This window comes from Dipodomys merriami, unplaced genomic scaffold, assembly GCF_024711535.1.
Source record: "Dipodomys merriami isolate MVZ:Mamm:240054 unplaced genomic scaffold, mDipMer1.0.p SCAF_724, whole genome shotgun sequence".
In the NCBI taxonomy this organism is placed as follows: domain Eukaryota; kingdom Metazoa; phylum Chordata; class Mammalia; order Rodentia; family Heteromyidae; genus Dipodomys; species Dipodomys merriami.
The window spans coordinates 221,940-247,861 of NW_027206318.1; the positions used below are offsets into that span (position 1 = coordinate 221,940).

A 25,922-nucleotide genomic window follows, 5' to 3' on the forward strand; every position below is an offset into this window, starting at 1 on the left:
ATACTTACAAGACTGTGTTGTGAAGATCATGGTCAAAGTCACCCTAAGTAGGAAAGTCCTTGGGACCCCTGTCCAACTTCAGTGCCAACAAAGCCAGAAGCCCTGTGGCTCCACTGTGGAGGGCGAGCCTTGAGCCAAAACAGCTCACAGACTGTGCCCAGATCCTGAGTTCAAGGTCCAGGAGTGGCAACAAACAGACATACACAACTATCAGTGCAGCCATCCAGCTAAAGCAGGTCACCCTCTTGTCCCCAATTGAATTGGACAGAGTTCCATCAGAAAGGGCTGGGGGACCTGCTATCATCTTGACTCTGCCCATGATGCTGGCATCACAGGATTCCAGCCACACCCCCATTCTTTCATGTTTCTTTCTGACCAATGAGATACAAGAATGGTGGCCATGCCCACATTCCATGCTGCCCAGTAGCACCTAGATTCCCTCTGTTAGTTTACACCACTACCAGCAGTTGAGGAATGTAGAGGTGGCTGAGTGGTGAGCAAGAGACTCGATGTGACTTTGGAGTATAGTAGGAAATTGATGCGCCAGCCCACTCCCCAGCCCCCTCCTTACCTTCCGGATTTGGTGCCAGTTTCAATCCTCAGACAATGGTGCGCTGCCAGCTGACCTAAGGCCCCTACCAGGTCTCTGCCTCTGGTCTTCTGCTCTGGGCCCATATGTCCATAATGCTGCCACCATGGCTGCTTGCCCCACCTGGAGCAGACACCAACAGCTTCTTCCAGAAGCATAGGTGAGTGACTGCCCCAGCACCACTCCTATGCGTGTCAGACACCCCTCTGGGGTACCATGACCCCCTGCTTGTTTCCCCTCCCTGGCTCTGAGAAGTCACCTTTCTGTCTTGGGCATTTCTGAAATAGAGACTCAATATATGCTCAGGCTGGGCTGGATTGAGGTCCTCCTATCTGTGACAGGTATGCTCCACCAGGTCTGTCCTCTGTAATTGGAATAGTAGACATGTAGTGACATGCTCAGTCATAGGTTTTGATGGATTATCCCAAACTCTTAGTCCACAGCAGCTGATTCTTGACCACTGGTGAAGCTCTAGGTAAGGCAACAACCATCAGACCTCAGTCTCCTCACAGGAGAGTTGTGAGGAAACAATGGATTTATACAGAGGGATCTCTGGAGCATGGCTAAGCACAGAGGGAGCAGCCTTCAGATAAGGTTCTTAGCAATTCTGTGAGCATATGACAGGAAGATATCTGGAAAGGACTCAAGTGGGGCCAGTTATTTATTGTGCAACAGGTGGGAATTATGAAACAAAACATGGCTCTCTTTCATCATTACCCTATCCCCATAAGGAAGGGGATCCTTCACTCTGTTGAGTTTTGCAGCTAGGGAAACTGAGGCACAGAGAAGCCAGGTGACCTACTTGTGACCTCAAGTTCACAGGGAGCTCAGCCTGACTTCTCTACCATGCTCCCTAGGACAATGGGTGCTATTCAGTCTACTTCTTGTGGTGGGAAGTCCACATATTGTTAGTCGTGGGGCTTGCACTCTAGGCCTGGGTGCTGTCCCCAAGCTTCTCAGCTCAAAGGCTAGTGCTCTACCACTTGAGCCAACAGAGCCTATTCTGGATGTCTGGTAGTTTTTGGAGATAAGAGTCTCACAGAGGTTCCTGCCTGGGCTGGTGTGAACCATGATCCTCATGATCCTCAGCCTCCTGTGTAGTTAGGATTAGAGTTCTGAGCCACTGGCACCCGACTTACGTGTAATTCTGACTTACTTTCTCTCTCTCTCACAGGAACTGGTTGAATGGGTGCTGGAGCAGGCGGCAAAGCATCCCTATGTGGCTGGATCCCAAGGTGGCTCTCTCATTCTGGAGCTGGTCTGGTGTGTGGGTCAGGAGCTGTCTCGCCTTGAGGAAAAAAAATGTTCAGGAATAATTCCCTATCCCTGAGTTTAAGCCTCTGGTCTGGCAAAAATAAAATTGGTTAGTAAATGCAAAATAAAGAACCCATACTTGGAATATAGAATTGCTCCTTCCATTCTGACACCTGACAATAGTCCCTAATTCATATGCTTTACTTAGGATACTGTGTTGAAAAAAAAGTTTTGTTCATTAGGTCACAGAAATTAATGCCAGGAATATGCTTAGATGTCACTTGAAGATTAATTCTCAAAATTCAAAGATTCTGGGATTTTGTGTGGTCACTGCTAATCACAAAGGGAAGGATAGTCTAAGTGAGATTTGGAAATGTTTTTGGTCAGTCATGACCCCCAAAAGGCAGAGTTGTGACAGAAGAGAAGGAATAACTCCAAATGGAAGGAAAAAATGATAGTAACTAAGGTATACCAGAAACTTTTCTAAAGGACCATTTTTGGTTATTGAAGAACTAGTTATCAACTACTTATCTTAATCTCTGTGTGCTAAATGTATCTCCTTCTATGCTATTCTTTCATATCTGATCTCCTTTGCTTTCTAAAAATCTCAGTCTTTCTGTATTTCTCTATGAAAATTTCCTAATACTAAATACACCTATGTAGAGCACATGGGCAGCAAAGATGGTGCTGGGAGAGAGAGTAGGAAGAGCCCAATTGAACTTCCGATCAGTGCCTAACCAGCCCGTGAAGGCTTAGGTGCATGATAGGGTGTGACCTTGACAGTGATTGGTTCCTCTTCCTCCCTTGCCATGCCACCTGCCCTTTTTGGCTTTAAAAAGGGCTGCTCTCTGTTTATAAACGAGTTTTCTATTTGCTGTATTTGGCTACCCGCTGTGTCTGATTGTCTCCTGGGCTGAGGGAGGCTGGGGAACCGGTGAGCGCCCCATTTACCTTTCTTCGGACCCTGTCCGTCTTTCATGGGACAGAAGAAGACCCAACATCTGGTGCCCAACGTGGGCCACGAAAGTAAAAGAATCCGGCCAAGGCTAAGCGGTCTCTTGGAGTAAGTGAAACCCTAAATTTGGTAATGCTATATCACAGAAAAAGGAGGAGGAGGCAACATTAGGCCTAGAAGGAGTACAGGAGGACTTGGGAAGTGAGAAGGAAAAGGAATGGGTCAAATTCGATTGAGAACACAGTGAAACATGCACAGTGGAAGTCAAAACGAGTAAAAGTTACCCCCTCTTACCCAGCTGATACTGACGATCCTAGGCCCCCTCCCTTTTCCCCCGAATGGAGGGGAGGTACGGCGCTCTACAAGACCTGTGAGATGGACTTGCAAGACCCAGATGGCTACCAACCTTTCATGGAGGGGCCGAAGGCCGGGAAAGTAACCTACTTGGAGACCTCCTCTGGAAAGGAAGGGCCACTCGAGAGCCCAGACTCTAGGGCACAGGATTTGCTTCCCCAAGAGTATCCAGTCAATCTGGCACCAGGAGCTAACAGGCCCTTGGAATGGTATCCATGGGAAGCTAAGGATTTTAGAGAGCTCCAAAAGGCGGTGGCAGAGAATGGCCCAAATTCTCCTTGGCCCAGACCCTATTACAGGACATTGCTTATCACCCACGTGTCCCTAAGGACGGGATGGATGTGGCCAAAGCCGTTTTAACTAGTTCTCAGTTTATTAAATGGTGTGCTTTCTTTAAGGAGGAATGCAGGGTGGGAGCGGAGAGTAACTGGAAGGCTCAACCCACAATACCTATTATTTATGTCATGTTAGAAGGGTCGGGGGAAGCCTACTCCACCGGCATCCAACAGGCCGAAATACCGTGACCAGGTGAGGCAGGTAGGACTTTCCACGTGGTACAAATTAGATTGATGGTCCTACTGAGTCCCCCATGGCAGGAGTGAGACAAAAACCTGGTGAGCCTCTACCTGATTTCATAGACTGAGTCGAACAGAGCATTCACTGCAAGCTACGGGCAGGGAACCTCCGAGATCAGTTTGTAAAGCTGCTGGTCTGGGAAGGGATGAATGCACACCACCTCATGGCCTGTGCAGGATTGAGAGAGAGTTCCCTGAGCAGATGGGTGGTGGCTTCACAGGATGGGGAAATGCAACAACACCAGTCCCAATCACTAGCTTTAGCTTTACAGGCTCAGATATCTGCAATGACGGAGGCTATTACTCAGGCGCTGGCAGCCCAGGGCCAAGGAACCCCAAGACCATCGAGGAGAGGGAGTTATTTTAAATGCTGGCATGGGGGACACTTTAAGAGGGATTGTTTACAACAATCCCCCAACAACTGGCCATTGGGCAAACCGCCTCCTATTCCCTGCCCTAGGGGCATGGAGGGATACAAGTTTGATTTAGATGGGAAGCCTTTAAACTTGGGGAGGGGCATACTCTAGCCCTGTTAACTCAAGGAGGAACCCCTTCTGCTGTGAGGCCCAGGCAGCCTCGTGGAAGGGCAGCCCAGGCCCATTGGACTGTCCCCCTGGTGGATGGACTCCACCCTAAAATGAGTATTCTTATAGGCAGAAAGAGGTTTCACAGCTTAATTGACACTGGGGCAGACCGAACCATACTCAGGGAGGAGGAAGTGCTCTTGGACTGGAAGCTTGCACCTGGACCCCCGACATTGGGGGTAGGGTGCAACTCCCAGTCCAAAGAAATGGTTGCCCTTATGACATGGACTAGCTGAGATGGAGAACAGGGAAAGATACGCCTTTGGTGGCAAAGAACCTCACTGCCAATTTACTAGGGCAAGACATGCTAAGACAAATGGATTCCGTGAACACTACAGACCATCGAGCATCCTATGATGATATCCTGGATGGGGAAGAAGCACAAAGTCTTAAACAGGATCTAGAAGGAGTTAAGGAAAGGGATTTTTTAAACTTTCATAATTACAGAGAAGATCAAAGGGGACCCACTCAGGTGCAGCCCATATCCCAAAGGCCACTGCCCGCCGAGTACTTCCCATTAGGTGGAAGCCGGGAAGCCCAACCTGGGTGGAGCAGTGGCCATTGACCAAACCTAAACTTGAAGCCCTCCACCATCTGGTGGAGGAACAGATAAACCTAGGGCATATTCACCCTTCCATAAGTCCTTGGAACACACCCATATTTGTTATTCAAAAAGCCTCTGGGGCTTGGCATATGCTCCAAGACCTACCTAAGGTAAATGAAAGGATGGAGCTAGTAGGAATGCCCCTAAGAGGCATGCCCTGAACTCCTGCTATGCCTTCAGAATATACCTTGGTTGTGATTGATATTAAAGATTTTTTTTTCTATCCCTCTGCATCCAGATGACTGCGAGAAGTTTGCTTTCTCTATATCTTCTCTTAATTTTTCCCAACCTGATCGGAGGTTTGAATGGACAGTGCTGCCACAGGGAATGGCCAATAGCCCGGCCTTCTGCCAACAATACTTGGCCACAGTTTTAGGGCCTGTGCTGGGTTCAGATACCTCCCTTGCCTATGCCTACATGGATGATATAATTCTGGGGCACGGAGACCCGAGATGCCTGGAGGGCCTTCTGGCCCAGGTTCTTGCCATATTAAAAAAGGTTTTTTTGTTTTGTTTTGTTTTGTTTTTACCATAGCTCTTAATCAAATTCAAAAGGTAGCTCCTTTGAAGGTGCTCGGGACCCACTTTACCTTGACTCAGGCCAGCCCCCTTAAGTCTTTGCTGGATATTCCAGACTTTCTGACCTTAACCCAACTTCAGAGTCCTTTAGGGGAAATCAATTGGCTGTTGCCATGGGTTTCTGTCCCTAAAGATAGTCTTGTGCCCTTATTTGTCCTGTTAAAAGACAGGATGCTACAAGAAGTTATTAGAATTACAGATAGCCATAGGGCAATATTTTTGCAGTTCCAAAAAGCCCTGGATGAAGTTTCTCTAAAGAGGTATTCTATTTGTGAGCCCATTTCTCTTTGGTTGTTTGCAGGTGTCATGTTAATTTCTGCAGTTTTAACTCAAAGTGGGGAGCCATTAGAGTGGGTTCACACTCCCCTGGGAGGCACACCTCGGGTGTACACTCAAGCAGACCAACTTGCAGATGCTATTGTGAAGGGAAGTATGCAAGCCCAAAGACATTATGGCCTTGAACCTCACTCCATTGTTTTTCCTTTTTGGATGGCATATGTTGAGTGGCTCACTCGAGCCAATGCTCGTCTTGCTCTCTCCTTGGAGGGGTTTCTAGGCCAAATTGACTGCCATTATGGGCCATCCAAATGGACTGTCATTTTATGGCGACTTCCCCTCAAAATGCCATCTCTATTTTCTTCTACGCCTATTCCTGGCGCCCTCCATGTTTTTACTGATAGAAGTAAGGCAGGCTCTGCATATGCAGCCTGTGAGGAGCAACAAAAGACCCCAAGCCAACAAAGATTTCAACCTTGTCAAGGGTCAGCGCAATATAAAGAAATGCTGGCCATAATCATGGCCCTTCAGGACATTGAAAAACCTTTTAATTTGTATTCTGATAGCCTATAAAACAAAAAAGGGGGAGTTAGCCCCCATATACAGTTACAGCGAGCTTTGTTTACCATTAACATTTTAAATTTTTCAAAAGAGGCAACTGAATCCAGATTTCATAAGCACTAAACCCTAAGCCCCAAGTGAAAGTCAGGTGGAAGGACCCCCTGACACAACAATGGAGAGGACCTGACCCCCTAGTTACTATGGGCAGGGGATTTGGATGTCTTTTTCCCATAGGGGAGACAGCCCCCATTTGGATCCCTGCCAGGAACCTTACATTTTTACCCATATCCTCTATACAAGAGGATGCCTAAGAATAAGATAACCAACAAGGAAATAATAACGGCCATGGCCGAGGCTTGTGTTTTAAAGAGAAAAGCCAGAAAGACAATTACTAACCATCCCCAAGGGCAACCAGGCCTTGAGAAGCTCTTGTGTTCTCTAATAATTGCAGATGGCGATACTCCAGCTGTTGGCTATCCTGACTCTCCCAGTCCTGGGAACGGCCCTATGGAATCTGCATCAACCTCAACAGGTGACCTGGGCAGTGACCAATGCTGGCAATGCAGAAATCATCAATAGCACCACAAGAGAAGCTGTCCCTTTGACCTGGTGGCCTGACCTTCATTTTGATCACCACCCTATGGACTGTTTAATATTTTTGTAGGAGTTAATTATTTTAATGTCACCTGTTTTAATTGTTCTTTTACTAATTGCTTGTATAGCGGCATTGAATCCATACTTATTGTTAAACAACCACCTTTTGTTATGCTTCCAGTTTAGATCTTGTCCAACCCCACAGGCAAATAGATGGATTAAACAATCCCCACCTCTGGACTCTGAAGTGGCAAAGACTGCTATCCCATCCTTCACTAGTGTTAAAGGGCTAGTAGTGACATTTCCTGGCCTAGTAATGCTTATGCTGATGTTTTTTCTATGCTTTCCTTGCATTATTCGTGCACTGAAAAACTCTCATGAGCTTAGTCAGCCAGTTACCAAGCTCCAAGTGAATGAATTTCCCCCTCCCCTGCCGAGAGGAATCGCAGTCAGAAACAGGTAAGAGGGTGTGTCAGTCTGAGCAACCTAAGGCAGGGCCTTCAGCTTCGCTCTGAAGAATTTCCCGGTGACAGGTAAGGCAGACAAGGCGATCCACCCAACCTAATACAGGCGGGATCGCTTCTTTAAACAAAGATGGGGGGAGAGGGGAGATGATGTCGGGAGCCATTGGGAGCTGACAATAAAGCTCAAAGTTCATCTTGACCCCTGTGCTAGCTTAAAGGCATGTACAAGGAAATGGCTTACTTAAAAGACACCAGGAATTAATTGAACTGCTTCAGACTGTGGTGGGACTGATGTTTATTACTGTGCTAGGTGGGGATGTGAGGTAACTGGGATGGGCTCTTGGATCATGCACAAGGGCCCTCCCTATCCTTGTCTGTTGAATCTTGACACCCAGACTTGCCTGGAACCCCTGTATAGCCAATGCTATCCTTACCAATTTTATCCTGTTAAAACAACCTTTACAGAGGAGGGAAAAGCATAACTAACTGGGAGGTGGGTCTGCCATTAAAAAAAAAGGGGGAATCTGTAGAGCACATGGGCAGCAAAGATGGCACTAGGAGAGAGTAGAGTGGGCAGAGCCCAATTGACCTTCCGATCAGTGCCTAACCAGCCCGTGTAGGCTTAGGTGCATGATAGCGTGTGATCTTGACAGTGATTGGTTCTTCTTCCTCCTTTGCCATGCCACCCGCCCTTTTTGCCTTAGAAAGGGTGGCTCTCTGTTAATAAACGAGTTTTCTACCTGCTGGATTTGGCTACCTGCTATGTCTGATTGTCTCCTGGGCTGATGGAGTTTGGGGAACAGGTGAGTACCACACTTACCTTTCCTCTACCCCGTTCATCTTTCATGGGATGGACAAAGACCCACCACATCTATACAGATGGCAGAGGATGCTAATGTAAGGGTCCCATAGGTTGAGTCATTAATGTAACCAAATGGAAAAAAAAGGATATATTTATTGCTAATTCAATTTTTCTGAAAAGCTGCAATTTCATCATTTGGTTCAAATTTCCATTCTTTGGCTACATAGTGTCATTCAGTGCACATAAATGCAAATATGAGCGAGGGCCTGGTGGCTCATGCATGTAATCCTGACTACTCAGGAAGTTCGGCTCTGAGGATTGTGGTTCACAGCCAGCCTGGTCAGGAAAGTCCAAGAGACCCTTATCTTTAATTAACCTCCAGAAACCTGAAAGTGGTGCTTTAGCTAAAGTGGTAGATCACTCAACTTGAGCTGAAGAGTATAGGGATAGCACCCAGGATCAGGGTTCAAGCCCCACAACCAACAAAAAAAGTGAAATATGACATTAATTTTCGCCCAAAGGAACGACAAGATCTTCCCAAGCAGAAAAAAAAATAATTCCAAAATGATTCAGTGCACCTACTTTTGCTGAGTTACTTAAGTTATGGCTTTTTTTTCTGGACATAGTCTTTTCTTTTAAAAATTGTCAAATATTAGGTTTATAATAAACTTCATCTAATATTTCTTGTTTCAAAAGAGAAATCAATACATTTGGTGTCACTTAGCTGTCTTACGATCTTAGTTCAATGCCAACCCAGGCAGGAGAGTCTGTCAACCTCTTATCTCTAATTAAACACCAAAAAACCAGAAGTGGAGTTTTGGCTCAAGCAGTAGTATACTAGCTTTGGGGGCAGGTGTGCAGGAAAGACAATTGTTCAGGGACAGACTCCAGCCTCTGGGTCAAGCCCCAGAACCAGCACAAACCAAATGAACAAGCAAAGAAAAAAATCCCAGATATTTCTTTGAGACCCTCCTTAAAGGTGCACTAGTCTGAGAAGAGGCTACTTTTACTTATCATACTCACTGGATCCTGCTTTTTTGGAATCTTTATTGCTCTGGAGAACTCAGGACCAGACTAAACGAATTGATAAATGTCTCCTGCAACAAGAGAATCATCTCAGGGGTGAAACATCCATCCATAAGACACTTTAAAACCTCCATGTCTTTGTTTCTTTGCTGTAGAACTCTTTTAAAACAACGTTATTTCCTTTTGTTCTATGCTGGACATCACATGGCACATTATTTCTTTTTGTAATCCTCTCCACTAGAAGTTTACAGAAAAGTTTTATATGAGTATAGAACACACTCCAAAAAGTCAGGGACAGATTTTCCTTCAAACCTTGGGATTCATTTCTTGTACAGTAAAAAGGAAAGCACAAGTTAACATGAACTTTGTCATTCCTCTATGTTCATTTCCTTTCCTGGGATCAGTTTCCACATCCAGTAGCAGTTACCTCCAGTAACAATAGACAGTGCTGCCAGAGTTATGATGAATGTTTTCTCGCTTCACTGAAATAACACAAGGACTCCTTTGGACCTGAGGTAACACGTCTTTCAGAGACAACTTAATAAAGAGAAAATATGAAATTTATGTTGCATATAAATACATTATCAATGAGTACATTGAGTTCAACCTTTGTAAGTTCTCTGTAAATTAAGGCGAATTTTAAATGGGAAGAAGGTTCTCAAATCATTCTTTTTGTGAGTGTATATGTTGCGCATTATTTGCCAGGTGTACATGCATTAACAGTAAGGGAAACAAGAGCAATAATAAGAAAAAGAGAAGTTCTGTGTTTAAGTATAAGGGGTCAGTATACTATAAAAGACTCTACAAATAAGACAACATTGAAACAATAAAGCCAAGTCCAGTATTTCGATTTATGGGAGTGATATAGAGAAAACATTACTCTCAGGTGGCACACGAATTATGAGGGCACTACTTTTCTAAATCATGCTTGCTAATAAAGCAACTTTGTAGAAAGAAGAATGGAAGTATAATTCTGCATCCAATGCAAGTCAGATATAAGAGTATGGACTTAACTGGAAAAAAAAGTCCATCTTGAGAGAGCAGGGATTTTACTAGCAATGAACTGGTGGCTAAGATGACATTTCTTTTTCTATCCTTTACTTATATATTTTTTTTGTTGGTGGTGGTCTTGGTAATTGAACTCTGGGCCTGGGCACTGTCCCTCTGCTATTCCGCTCAAGGCTAATGCTCTACCACTTGAGCCACAGTCTTCTTCCAGTTTTCTTGCAGTTAATTGGAGAAAAGAGTCTCGGGGACTTTCCTACCTGGGCTGGCTTTGAACCCCAGTCCTCAGATCTCACCACCACCCAGCTTAGGATCACATTACTAACCGTGTACACTCAGCATATGTAATGTGTATATTCATCTATCTTTATATGAATTTTTGAGTTAAAAGTCTGGGCTACAGTATAGACTTTACATTCAAAAAATGTTTGTAGTTTAAAGTTGATTCTACGGGATAAATAAAACCTAACAATGTAAAAGAGTCTGGGAAGTTCAGTTTACATCCAGCCTGGACAGAATAGTTTTTGAGACACTATCTATAATTAACCAGGCAAAATCTGGATTGGAAGAATGGCTTAGGTGATGGAATATGAGTCATGAGCAAGAATGATGAATAAGAGCTTGAGGCTTTTGCATACATACATATTAACATACACATACACACAGAGGCACTTATATATGCACACATAAATACACAAATGAAGCAACTCTCAGAGTATGTAGAAAAGTTAGAAAACAATAGAAAATATGTCCTGAGTAAGACTAGAATCAAGTGATAATTTTTAAAATTAGAAAGTCTTCAAGTGAACTTTCTTCAAAAAAGTTTGAGAATATTTTCTAGGTTGGGACCAGAAATAGTAAGAGAGTCAAGTAATCATTATTAAGGGGTTCAGATCCATGGAGGAATGAATCAGAGACCCGGCAGGTGCATTTGAAAATGTTCGTATCCTGTGTTAAATGTTAGAACATCTTTGAAAATAGTACATGAACAATCTGAGAAGTCTAGTGGATAGTATCACTGGAGAAGTTCAGAATTGCTAGTCTGTATCTAGATTAAATAAACCAAGAAACTATGTCAAGGCAGTGTGATACAAGCCTAGAATTCTAGCACTTAGACTAAGACAGGATATTAGAGAGTGGAATTACATAGTGATACCTTCCGTGGACCAGGTAAGATAATTTTGTCTTAATAAAACAAACAAAACAAGAAAGGAGTGTACAGTTGGAAGTTTGGGCTAATTTTGTCACTATGATTTGAGAAGTCAAGTTTCCTATTGCAATGCAACTCATATATAATCCTCAGTTGTGTTTTAAATGCTGTCTTCTTTACAAAACTAGATGCAAAATGGCTCATTATTCCCATGCAAAATTCCCATCCAAACTTATCATAATTCTGTTGGATTCCAAAGAATTAATGAAGGATTACAAAAGCTTAAGCCCAGACAAAAAGGAAAGTTCGACTAATGTAGGACTTTGTAGATCTTGCTAAATTAGAATTTAGTTTTAAATTAAATGTTTTTAATTTAATATTCTATAGGATACTACAAAATTCTTTTTAATAGAGGGTTTAATTTACAAATTCACAAATGATTCTTGCATTATATTTGCCTAGAATATTCTTTCAAGTGAGTTTTAATTAGAACTTATTTAATAGATAATTCTAACAGTTCATGTATGAAATGATAATGTGAATAATATAGACAGAGTTGCCAACAAATAGATTATATAAATTTATAAATTTAGAAAGACAGCAATTTTTGAGGCTGTGGTATAACATGCTATAAAGAGAATAATTGTGTGACATCTTCTTTCCTACCTGCATGTAACAGAGGAAGCAATTTCCTTAATTAGGTACCTTTGTGTACAATGAGAAAAAATGCTTAGGTTTGGAGTTTGTTTTTGTTTTTGTTTTATTGGTTTGTCCTAGGGCTTGAACTCTGAGCCTATTTATGCTCAAGGCTCCTGCCCTTCCACTTCAATTTCAGTGCCACTTATGTCTGGTTTTTTCTGGGAAGTTTATTGGATATAATAATCTAGGGAACATTCCTGCCTGGGTGGGCTTTGAACTGTACTCTTCCGATCTTAGCATCCCAAATATCTATGATAGTTAAAAAAGTATAAATATAAATAATATTTGCAAGTATTTTGATCTCAAGAATACTACTGGTGGAAAAATGATACAGCACAGTTTATTGTGGTGGTCTTTCCAGAACACGGAGGGCATCACATTAGCAGAGGTGTAGTATTTTTTCACAATAGAGATAAGCTATTCGTGATGTGAATTAAGGGAATTTTGAGGTACACCCTACATGGTGGAAACTGTTGGGCTAGGATGACTTTATGGCGTAAATCTTGGGATTGATGGTCATAGAAATAATAGCTTACTTTGATAAACAATTGCTTACTCTTGAAGAATTAATTATTACAGATGGTTTATAGTTTTATCCTCTACCAGAATGTGGCTATTTTTCTGTTGACTTCTCAATCTGTAACATCCCATTGGAAATTGAATCTATTGCAGAATTTCATAACATGCAAACAAATATGGAAAGTTCAGAATTTGAAAATGAGTAGTTATCAGTCATAGGAATTTTGAAGAACACATATATTCTCTCCTCTTAGCAATGTATTTTCTTTTAAAAGTTATGGGTTTCTATAGAATTACAATGATTTTCGTTTTGGTATGAGAAAGTACTAAATTTATTCTTTTTTCAAAATATTGGCAAGTATATTGTGAAAATATTGTCTAGTTGGATTCAAGTTGATGGTCCTCTGATTAAAAAGGGGTAATTAATTCAAATTAGATGCCAAATAGTATAGTTTTTTAAAAAGTTACTACACAAAGAATAATATTTACTATACCAATACAGTGAAATTATATTGTATGCAGCTTATTTTTTAAATTTAATTTTATTGTCAAAGTGATGTACAGTGGGGTTACAGTAATTGTAAGGTAGTGAATACATCACTTTTCAAAATAGTTACCCCTCTCTCATTTTTTCACAGTTTTCTTTCACCCCCAAACCCCTCACTAGTTGTAATGTACATTTCCAACATATTGTCTTGTGAGTTTTTCTATTGCATTGGTTTGCACTTTGTCCTTTGTCTCGCCATTTTGTTGTTCATCTTCCCTTCCCTAATTAAGGTAAAAGTATAGACAATACACAGGGTATCAAAATCAAATACAGCAGGGGGTAAACCATAAGGAAAAACCCCAAAGAAAATAGAAATCACATAGTACATTAAAAACAACAACTGCAAATAAATATCTGTTTCCATATCTTGGAGTTCTTTTTGCTCAGCATCAGCTTATATGAACATATATATGCATTACAAAACCACTGGAAAATAATATTTTCACGGACACTTTATCATGACAACAATATAAGTGTTTTTGATGGTAAAGGTGGAATTAGGATTGGTGAATTCGCAATTCTGATAAAGGAATTTCAAAAAAGTTAAAAAAATTCTGACAGGTAAATTTTAAATGTTCAAACTTTTTAACAACTTTGCCTATAAAGAAAATTTAAAATTGACTGGGAAAATAGACTTTCATGCAAAGAAATCCATAGAGACTAAGCTGAGAGGGAGCAATGTGGGTGAAGATGGCTCATTTTCACAGTAAAGAAACAAACCTCACAAACATTGCTGTAAATCCTGTAGGTTCCCTTGAGAATTGTCCTTACCCAGGAAACATATTCTCACTGTGAAACAATGTTGTACTGGAATTTAAATTCAAATTTCTTTTTAAAAAGGCATCAAAATTTATGAATTGAACTTTAATTACCAAACAGTAATTCTCTGAAAAAGATAATTTGGGTCAAAATATTTAGGGAGAAAGTGCCCTCCACAATGAAAGCAGGTATTGGGTATACACATTTCTGTTTATAATACTTTCCACAATGTCTTTGCATGTGAAGCACTGAAACACAGAAAAAAAAATCTGATTGGATATCTTAAACCAATGATTTCTCATTTCTAAGTAGCTCACAAAATATAATATCCTTATTAACATGACATATTGAAGACTTCTCTTATTACATTAGCCAAAAAGTTTTGGGATCAGAGAATAATTGAGCAAATAAGAAAACACATTCTTAGAAGCCCTGGCTAAGCGTATTGATTTCAGCAGTAGAGGGATTCCAAAACTTTTTGAAATAGATTGTGTTAATATTTTTGCTACCTAAAGTGATTTTAAAGAGCCTATTTGGCTCACTACAATGCAGAACAGATTGAGTGAAGACATGAAAATAAATTCCACACCCAAATAAAAGAGTTTAAAAAGAAAAACCATGATGATGGAGCAGTGGGGGATGCCTTATAGTCCTTCAGCTTCACTAGACTTGAAGCCAAGAAGCTGTGATTAATTGGAAATCAAGCAAGAGCTAAGAGGAGAACATAGAAGTAGGACAAAGAATTATTGTCCATTGTAACAGACACTGTCACAAAGTATGGATGATTTAACTCTATTCTTCTCCATACATCTTGTTGAGCAAATGCAAGACCGAGAGAAAAATAATCTATTGAAATAATTTTACAAAGGATAACTTCACTGTTCCTCATATGGTATCTAAGGAGAGTCTTTTTTTTTATTGTGAAAAAAACTGTACAGAGGGGATACAATTACATGGGCAAGATAATGAGTACATTTCTTATCAACCATTGTGGCTTCCTCCTTTGTTTCTCCTTCCCATCCCTTCCCAGACTCCCCCCTCACCCAAGCCTCCCCCCACCCCTAACCCCCCAACAAAGTTGTAAAGTTCGTTTTCGACATGACAACTTGTACTTCTCATTTTTGCAATGGTCCACCTGTATCCTTATTTAAACGACGTGTTTTTCCACTTTCCCTCCACAAATTATACCGACATCAAATAGAGTGAAAGCAGGGGGGAGGGACATACAAAGCAACAAAGAAATAATCATATAAATGCATTAGAAACAAATGCATGAAAGAAAAAAAACATTTAAATACATATCTTAGGGTTCCTTTTCCTAACATCTCCTTATCTTACCTTTTCTGCTTGACTCATACACATACTAAGTATTGAAAATAAGGGAAACCATGGGACCTACGTTTCTTTGGGCTTGGCTTACTTCATTTAACATAATTTTTTCCAAGTCTAAGGAAAGTCTTAAGAGAGAAGATAAAAGTGGAGTATTCTTCGGTTTCCTCGAAGCATCTTGTTAGCAAAATATATCTTTTAGGTTAGAAGTTATTGAATCAAAAATGGTAGAGTCCTTATTTTTGTGGGCACTTTAAATACAAAAAGACTTTCACGGTAAAAGAAAAAGTTTAGCTAAATATTTGTGATCACAGCTTCTTGGACTGTATTTTCAGAGACAAAGTTTTACATTAGAGTTTGTCCTCATTAATATAGATGTTGGGTTTTCGTGGCAACCAAATGCTAGGGTGAAGTTTAATGCACTCTCTTGGACAAGATAACAGCATGATAGAAAAAAATGGTAAATATTTAGTGAATTAGTTTGACTAATTACTTTGCCAGAACAAAAAGGAAAGATATAATTCAAAATCACTTGACTTAAAAGAATGACGAAAGAGTAGTGAAGAGAGATGAGAGAAAATATAGAGGATTTTTTTCTCTCCAGTAGAGTAATGGGTTCTTGATCCGTTTCTCCCAATCTATCTTCACAAGCTAACAAGTGTGGCTTAGGACTGGAGTATCCAGTGCAGTGAAAGAGAACTCACAGAAGAAAATATTTGCAGCAGATGCAGGTGATTTATAACCTTAGACAATCTATTTAAATCTGTTCAAAATTGTCTGCTACCCAAAACTTCCCTCTTTGAACAGTTTTGTTTGCTTTTCCCAAGACTACCCTTCATTGAATATTTAAAATTTTGAGAGGTCATATTTATCCTCTCTAGAGGTTGCTGTTTGCTTGTGATTTTTGTGTGTTTTTGTTTTTTGTTATGTTTTTAACTGAATTTCAAAATGTTGTGCAAGTATATTACAATAAATATGTCTATCTAATTGTCCAATGCTCCTGGGTCAGAGTGACTCCTTCTATCATTCTCAACCAACCCCTTCTCCAAGATTTATTTCAGATTTACCACTTTTTTGTCACATGTGTACATTGAGTATTCTAGCTGTACTTGCCCCTTGTTCCATTTTCATTCATTCTATGTTTTTACTATTATTCCTTTCTGGTTTCAACTTCCTGATAGTCATTCTGTTAAACTATCTGTTAATACTTTGAAAGGTTTATATACATTCCATGGAGCTTCAATCCTGCATATACTTGAATGTATATCAGCTTATAATTCCATATTTCATTCATCTGCAATAACAACTTGCCAGACTGGAGATGTGCAGCCCCTAGACATGATAATATTCTCATTCAATTGGAAGATTAATCTTTAGTCAACAAGAAAGTTTAAAAATGGCTAAGAATGTATTCCTAGCTACCAGTTTTTATAAATGGCTTTGTACAAAGTTTTGTGATTATTTTATTTGACATGGGATAATATTTTCTACTACCTATAGGTTTTGGAAAAAGAAGAAAACTAAAATTTACTACTATAGAGGAATATGATAGAAATAGAAGACAGATTTTATATTTGTCACATCTCTGATGAGTACCCATATTCAAGATTTAAAGTCTTATTTCATACTATGTTAGACAGATAGGGAAAACATAAAACAACATATGATAAGACAACTATTTGTGACTTTTTAAAATGTACCTTATTAAATGATGAAATTTACTTTATTAGCTAGTGTTTGAGTTTGAATTATGGGAGGTTGATCTATTAAACACATTTCTGGAAGGCAGCTACTGAACAAAACAAATGGTGGGGGGGGACTATTTCTACACTTTAATGAATGGTTGAACGTGTTTGGCATTAGTGCTAGGTAAATAATTCAACTCTATTGTAACTTGCTCCCTACATTTGTAAAACTTGCAATGTCACTTATTATCAACTACTTGTCAAATGTTATTTTGGTGAATGTGATTTTATAAAGTTTTGAAAAAGAATATATTTTCAGGAGATTAAATGTAGATTATCATTGGCTTGAGAATGATAGCATGTTTACACTACAGAACCAAGATTTACTGTAGTACCAGTAGTTTGAAGCATTAAGGATCTTCTCAATTAATGTTTTTTTTAAAAATTACAATTGACCTGTAAGTCAAGTTTTCCCAGCCTTGGTAGACCAATTATGGATCTATCGTTCCCAGAACAATTTTTTTGGCCTACTTATACTGGACTGAAATCTTTCAGTAATCATTAGGAGAGGGGTATTAAAAATAATTTTGTGACATTTGTGATCTTGTTCACTCATATGGGCTGGTCATTTGTAAATTGTAAGTTTGAATTACTGTACTTTCTTTCAGATTTTGTGATCTCATATTTCATATTAAGTTGCCTTGCATTTCACAATTGCTTACTGCTAATTCCAGTGTTGTCAGGAATTGAGATGGATTTTCAATTACTTTGTTGGCATGTTGCATGGGCCTAGATGAGAAGTCTTGCCCTTGTTACTTGATGATGCGGATAACTGAGACCTGGGATCCTAGGACATGTGTGTCCTTCAGAAGAATAATAGCTTTTAGACATCATATCTGCAAAATTCGGGTATAATCATTAGTAATGCTTCAGAAAGATGGAGAAAATCAGTTTGGGACCAGTGAGTTAAAACAATAAACAGAGTAGCAGCTTAAAATCCCTAATAGATTAGAGGAAAACTATTTTTTTGGCAATGTGAATTCAGAAGACCAAGAACACTTAGAATGTATCACAAGTTTATACCAAAGATATTGCATTCATATTTTTATTTCTAATATGTATTCTAAACCTAATTATTTATATTCCAATACTATTTATTGGAATAAATATCTATTTATTTGTCAAATTATCAATTAATTCTAGTAAGTTTCACTGTGTGAACTAAAATATCAGCACATATAAATATAAAATGTATAACTATATACAAGAAAAAGGAACACGTTTTGCAATCTTCTGTTGTGGTTAGAGTATCAAATTATTTAAAGTATTTAAAGTATTATTTCATTATCTCTACCTCAGTGTTTGGTACAGTTGGACCTAAAGCTTTACCATTTGAAGATTTACAGCCTAGTGGCAAGAGGAAACACTTTGATTAAAACATTAACAATTTAAGGCGTAATATCGAGGAGAGACATATAGACTTCTCTTGTAAATCTGAAAATATTTGGTGATAGAAAGGCAGTAATGTAAATTCCTGCCTGGTTGGATGGTAGACGGGCCAGGACATTAGTTAATCATGCATATGAACAATTTTTTCACCTTCTTGGCTTTAGATACTTTTGAAATATTAGGTATAATAACCAATTATATTTTGATAAAATACCTTCTAGTCTAAACATTTCTATCTGAACTGTTCCTGACTCTAGAGACAGGAACTTGTAATTAAGATTAGTTTTGTTCCAGTAAGAAAATCTATGCTTTCAGGGTAAGATATTCTGGTTCGTCTGTTCCTAAATGGAAGAAAGGTAGAGGGTCAGGTAGACATTTGTGCCAATAAGATCTCATTTAGGAATTTTTAGGCTGCAGAAATTTAGAAGTAGCTCTTAAGCAAGGCTTACTTTGAATGCATTAGTTCCACAAAGCTAACTCAGCTGATAAATAAGTACTTGAAAAGCTATCCCCTTTGGACCTTGCTTTAAATTCTTCAAAGTATGATGAAATCTAAAATGAAAAAGACTTAAAATACTCATTGACAAAAAAAATTGCAAATGTGAGCAATCGACCAAACAGTGTAAGTTTTTTTCCAATATACACAGAATTTTAGAGAAGTAATATCAATAGCATTTTTAGGAACAATAAGGTTTCCTAGTTACAAATAGTCAACCAAGGATACATGCCTGTATAAAGATTGCATCATTAGCTACTTAAATTTAGAGGATACTACATGCTTCAACAGCACGTCTATCCAAATTACAATACAAAGATTAACATGGCACTTGCACAAGGATGATATGAAAATTTGTGTAGTATTCCATATTTTTCATTCTTCAGATGCAAGAAATGAAAAAGTTATTAAAAATTGATTACAAAAATACAGTTGTAACAATACATGTAATTCATTGAATTGAAAGTTAGTTTGACATCAGTGTATTAAATCATCACCTTAGAAAGGCCTTTACATAGCATAACCTTTACAAAACTTTTGAAATTAGATAACATTTTTATTTTATCCCAAAGAAATAAAATACTATAAGGACCTATGGGACAAAAAGGAATCTTAAACTGTTTCTATATGGAATGCTATCTGAAATGACACATTTATTAATGAACCTATATATTATGAAACAATGTAGAATTAAAAGTATTATATCTAGGAAGGATGAAATAGATTATGGATATTATACAAACAGAATACAGATTATCTTAAAATATCCTTTTTCAGACAAGCAATAGAAATATCTTTAGTTTCTGCATTACTCATTTCAACAGATAAGTTAAAGTTATTTCTGATTATAAAAATCACAAACTCTGCAGAAATCATTATTGATGTATACAAACAAATCTTGAATACATTTTGACATCAAAGTCCGGCAATTCACTTGGAAGAATAGCATGGAATCCATGAATATTTAAAGTAAGATATTAATGTGGCTTTTATTGTGAAAACTTTTTGTACGGACACAAAGATGGATTGGCATTTTTGATATTTAAGAAACTTAACCCAACCATCATGACTTAGGAGAAAAATTTTTGCAGCCTTCCACAACTTCAAAGAGGTAGTGATACATACTTATCCTTTTGGCAATATCAAATGCAGCTTCTTCCAAGTTGTTCTTGACCTGGTGTGATATAATATTTCAATAGAAGGAGATCCCGCGTACCTTTGTTATTTCTATTCCCAGCAGCAAGATGCAAGTTTGTCAAGAGTTCTTTAGTTTGGGCATTGGTATCTGCATCATGATGAAGAAAGAAAGAAGCCACTCTGGTATTATTCCACATATAAGCACTATGCAGGGTTGTCAAGCCATTCACAGTTATTGCATGAATATCTGCCTTGAGCTAACAACTCATGGACAATGTCTAAGTGTCCACTGTAGGCTTCCTGATGAAGAGAGCTATACTCATCATCATCCCTAGTTTTCACATGAGTGGCCTTTTTGGAAAGTAGTCTCTGCACTGAAGTAAGCCGATTATTTTCAACAGCCCAATGAAGAAATTTGCTTGGATACTTCTTCATTTTTTTCTAGCAAATGATACCATTTCTCACTTTTTCATCTAGTTCCTTGTCTTCATCAGAATTGCCTAACTAGAGACTTTGAGTACCAGTGGGAATGAGGTGTAAATGATTTCCCCAATAGTTCACATTGGTTGAAGTAGTCAGAAAAATCTACATTTTCTACACCTGTTTTTTCACCATGATTTTTTTCTCTTTTTCCATTTTTACTATTTGAAATTATTCTAACTGGAGAGTAGGGAATGGATAGAGAGCAGAAGAAATAAGTGCAAAAACAATCTTCACAGAAGCAAATTCTCAGAGCTATTTCATGACTTAGAAAAGGATAAAGTGGCTGAAGTTAGTATAAATTTAGAAGTATGAAAATGGGAGGGGGGACAAAGATGGCAACGGGGCAGTAGGGAAACGCCACAGCTCTCCCCAACCAAAAAGAGAGTTCGAGTTCCTAAGCTTAATCTCCCCAAGAGACCCACAAAAACAAAAAGATGAACACCCATAGAAATACAGGAGGTGGAAAATAACAAAAAAGAAAGAGAGAAAAAGAATTTCAGAACAGAGAAGTGCGAAGACTCCTCCCCCAATGCTTACTGGTGGTGAGCAGGCCCAGCAGGGGCTGCTGGAGTCCCAGAGACAAAGGGGCTGCCTGCAGATCACCCACACAGAAGGACATAAGAAACCAAGAAACAAAGAACTTCCACTCCTCTGGTCGAACCACTATTAAATAACCCCATGCTGCTGATGACATGTATGGTGTATATGTGTACACCATTATATGTTACAAACAATTTCCTCCAGGAAAGTTAGAATGAGTTTGTGACTTTAATTGAGCATCTTCATCCCAAAATACCGTGAAAATTGGGAAATTTTGTAATCACTTAATAACAATTTAAAAAAAACCCACCAGAAAACTACATGTGGAGCTATGGCTCAAGTGGTAGAGCATGAGCCTTGAGCTGAATTGCTCAGGGACAGCTGCCAGGCCTAGAGCTCAAGCCCCACGCCTGACAAAAAGAGAGAGAGAGATCTTTCATGTGATTGATTCTAACATATTTATAAAATTATGTCTTTATTGCTTTGTATGTCCCTCCCCCATGGTATAACCCCTGGTTTCACTATATATGAAGTTGGTGTATGTGGAGGGGATGGGAAAAAACAAATCGTTAAAACAGAGATACAGGAAGACCCATTTCAACAATGAGATGTACAAGTCTTTATGTCGAAAAAAGAACTTTACAACTTTGGTTGGGGAGACGGTGGGGAGGATACGAAGGAATGGGAAGGGGAAACAAAGGAGGAGGCTACAATTCTTGATAAGAAATGTGCTCATTATATCTTACCCATGTAATTGTTACTCCTCTGTACAGTATTTTCACAATAAAAAGAAGTATGAAAATGACAAAAATATTAAAATATATTCATATATTTCATTATATAACCCAAACCAGAAAGCAAATGTTGTTTAGATGATTTCTTAAAAACAGTCTTTCAGGAGCTGGGAAGGTGGCTCAGTGGGAGAATGTTTGTCTTGCATGCATGAGGTCCTGGGTTTGATTCCTCAGCACCATATAAGAAGAAAAAGACAAAAGTGGTTCAGTGGCTCAAGTGGTAGCACCATCTTTGAGCTGAAAAGCTGAGGGACAGCACTCAGGCTCCAGAGTTCAAGCCCCACAAAAACAAAAACCAAACCAAAAACCTAAACAAAACACAGCTCTCACATTTGTATCCTCAATTCTTTAAAGACACTGCTTCAGCCTATGACTAAGATTTTAGGTATAGACATTTATCAACACTTCTGATTGAGATTTCTACTTGAGAAAATTTTAAATCAATATTTTGTTCTTAATTTTTCTCTTTGTACATTCACATGCACCTATAAAAAATGGTGTGGACATCCCAGTAACATTCTCAAAGTACCTCCTGATGATGAGTTACGAAAAGTTGTATTCTATTACAAAAAGGAAAACAATGCTACAAATAAAGAAAACTAATGATTAAATATTAATGGTTAATAAAATAAAAACCAAACACCAGTGTTTCCAGTTTTTGAAATGTTCTACATATTAGATTTTACTATTTACTCATATTCCTGTACATTTAAAACTGGCTAAGATTATGATGTTCACAAGAGTTTTGTAGGCTACGAGTAGCCTTTAAGGTTACCCACTAAGGTTACTCTTAATTTATGGCTCATCTTATCATTTGTATATGGCTTATATCATATTTGTTCCTCACTAACATGTAAAGGAAGGCCTCAAGTTTTAACAGAAACTGTGTAGTTAAAATCTTAACTCTTCACTGTTTTTTTACACAGACTTTGCAACTTCTCATAGTAAAGTTTCTAAAAACTCTGAAATGTACATACTTAGTAGTATATGTCTGCTACCATAAATCTTAAATACTTTATGGAAAAGTTTTATGACCTGCCAAACAGTCTTAATTTTGGCATATATAAGCAAATTCCCAGTATTAATCATATTTAAAACAATAAAACTTTTAACAAACCTTAGCACTTGCTACAGTGCTCATTATGACAGGTGCCATGTATAGAGTAATGAATTTCTACTCTTACATATCTCTTGAACAACAAATATCTGGAATTATTTTGTTTTTGACATATCTCACTTGACTTTATTCTTAAATGTGTGCTTGCTTAAGAAATATATGGTTCTAAAATTTCACGACAAGTCTTTTTAACTTATTTTTTGTTGAATTATCTAGTTTAGGAAAATCAATTCCAAAATGTTCTGTGCTCAGTTTGGCATCACATACACTAAAATTGGAAAAATACAGAGAAGATTAGCATGACCCCTACGCAAGGATGACATGCAAATTGATGAAGATTTCCACATTTTTACAACAACAGATCCTGGAGGGGATGTGGACAGAAGGGAACCCTACTCCATTCTTGGTGGGAGTGAAAACTTGTACAACCACTTGGAAAGAAGTATGGCGGTTCCTCAAAAGATTCCACATAGAGCTCCCTGATGACCCAGCAATCCCACTTTTGGGCATTCACCCAAATGATCAAACAAGATCATACTATAACTACCAGCACAGCTTTGTTTATTGCAGAATTGTTTACCATAGCTAAGATATGGAACCAACCACGATGCCCCTCAGTAAATGAATGCATCAAGAAAATTTTTTTTGTGTGTGTATGTGTGTGTGTGTATGTATATATGTATGTATGTATGTTTCTATCTATCTACACATACATATATATATTTGTATATATGTATATACATATATTTATATATGTATATTTATATACATAAATATAAATTGGAATGTGTATATATACATATATATATACATATATGTATATATATATATTGGAATTCTATGCCTCCATCAGAAAGAATGGCATCGCCCAATTAGTTAGGGAATGGAAAGTCTTGGAAAAAATTATATTTACTGAAGTAAGCCAAGTCCAAAGAAACATAGGTCCCAAGGTATCCCTTACTTGCAATAAATAATATAAGCAGAAAACTGGGATAAGCAGAAAAGATCAAAAGCTATATGCATATTACTAGATAAGATGATGTTAAGCTAAATGAACCCCAAGATAAGGATAGAAGTGATTTTTTAATTCTTTCTTACTGTTGTTTCTAACATATTTATAATGTACTATGTGATTTTTTTTTGTTTTTTTTTATGGTCCTCCCCCACAGTATAACCCTTGTTTTCACTGGATTTGATGTTGGTGCACCTACATCCTGTAAATACACTTCTCTAATTTGGGAAAGGAAAGGGAAAAATCAAAATGCTTAAATAGATATAAAAGTTGAGCCATTGTAACAATGAGATGCACAAGACAATATGTTGGGGAGTGTGGGGGTATGGGGATGAGAAGTGTACTTTTGGAGGTGGAGGGGAAGGGATGGTGGGGGAAAAACAAAGGAGGAGGCAACAGTGCTTGATAAGAAATGCACTCATAACCTTGCTCATGTAACTTTAACCCCGCTATACAGTATTTTTACAATAAAAAACATTAAAAAATGTTCTGAGATGGAAGAGTTTATTTTATTTTACCCATATAATATTGTTAACAAAGAAATTAATGGGGGGGAGTATTGGGTGGGGGGCCAGGGGGAGGCTGGGAATGGATGGGAAGGGGAAACAAAGGAGGAGGCTACAATACTTTATAAGAAACCCCAGGGATGGCACACACACACACACACACACACACACACACACACACACACACACACACACACACACACACACACACACGCATACACAAACAAACAAAAAAATTAATGGAAAAGACTGAACCAAAGATATTTGTGTGTGTGTGTGTGTGTGTGTGTGTGTGTGTGTGTGTGTGTGCGCGCGCGCGCGTGCCTGCATGTAGGTGTGCTCAGAGTTTTAACTCAGTGCTTCATGATCTTGCTAGGCCTTTCCTCTCTAGATTGGTGAGCTACTATATGAGCTACCTCTCCATTCCTGGACCTTTGCTAGTTTGTTTAAATTTTTGAAAAATAATCTTAGGAATTTTTTGCCCTGATTGGCTTCCAACTCTTATCCATAATTCTCAGGGTCCTGAGAAATTATGCAGAGTAAACAGGATTACAGGTGTGACCAACCATCACAAGGCTTTCAGAATAATTTTCAAAGTAGAAGAAAATTTACTTCACGGGGGACCTGTTTTATCACTTCCTACTTTTAAAGCATTTTGGAGTTATTATATGTGAATTTATTTCATGTTGGGATTCTTAAAGGAGAGTAAGTGATGGTATTTAAAAGTTTTAGTACGTTTTTTAAAAGGATACTGGAACTTTGGGACAGAAGAAATTTGCCTCTCTTTGGACCTCAATTTATAAGCTCAGCTCTGTGCATGATAACCCAATGTCACCAACACAATCTGTGTTGAAGACAAAATGTGACAGAAAACAATTACTATGGGCAATAATTGCTATGCTATGTTTTATTGGACAAGATGAATATTGAATTGAGAGTGTAAGAGAATGGAGAGATTTCACCTACCGTTTTTGTATTGCTGAAAGGCTTTTGGAAACTTTGACTGATTTCCTTCCTCACTGTGTGTCTTTGGGCCATACACTTAGTGCCTTTAATTACAATTTTTCTCAACTATAAAATGGTAATAACATTAGCATCATAGCAAATGTTTTCTTAAGAACTAAGAGACATAAAACTTGTGAAATACTTAACATAAACTACGAATGAACTTTGAGTTTAGCTAGCAGTTTTTTTAATACTAAACAGAATGTGATATGTATTACAGAAATCATTACATGTAGTAAGCCAAAAGAAGAAATGTTATCTATTGACTATGCTTTGCTTCCAAGGAAGCCAGCTGGATAACTTCTCATGCTGTAAATCAAACTTCTTATCTTATGTCTTGATAGTGCTAAACTATCAGGGTCAGAATAATGAAGGAATTGTAGACTGAGCTGAGGTCCATATGAAAATGTTCAAAACTGATAAACCTTAAAAGTAACTAAGCAGTATATTGTGTTTTTCATCATTTAAGTTAAA

At 38.4% G+C, this 25,922-nt stretch overlaps 1 non-coding gene and 1 pseudogene across 1 annotated transcript; both read left to right on the plus strand.

Annotated features, from left to right (window-relative positions):
• Positions 1-19,133: 19,133 nt before the first annotated feature.
• Positions 19,134-19,230, plus strand: LOC138818269 (U6 spliceosomal RNA; annotated as a pseudogene).
• Positions 19,231-23,169: 3,939 nt separating this feature from the next.
• On the plus strand, positions 23,170-23,276 carry LOC138818266 (U6 spliceosomal RNA). Its single transcript, XR_011369029.1, has one exon. It is a non-coding gene; the product is annotated as a U6 spliceosomal RNA (small nuclear RNA).
• Positions 23,277-25,922: the final 2,646 nt, after the last annotated feature.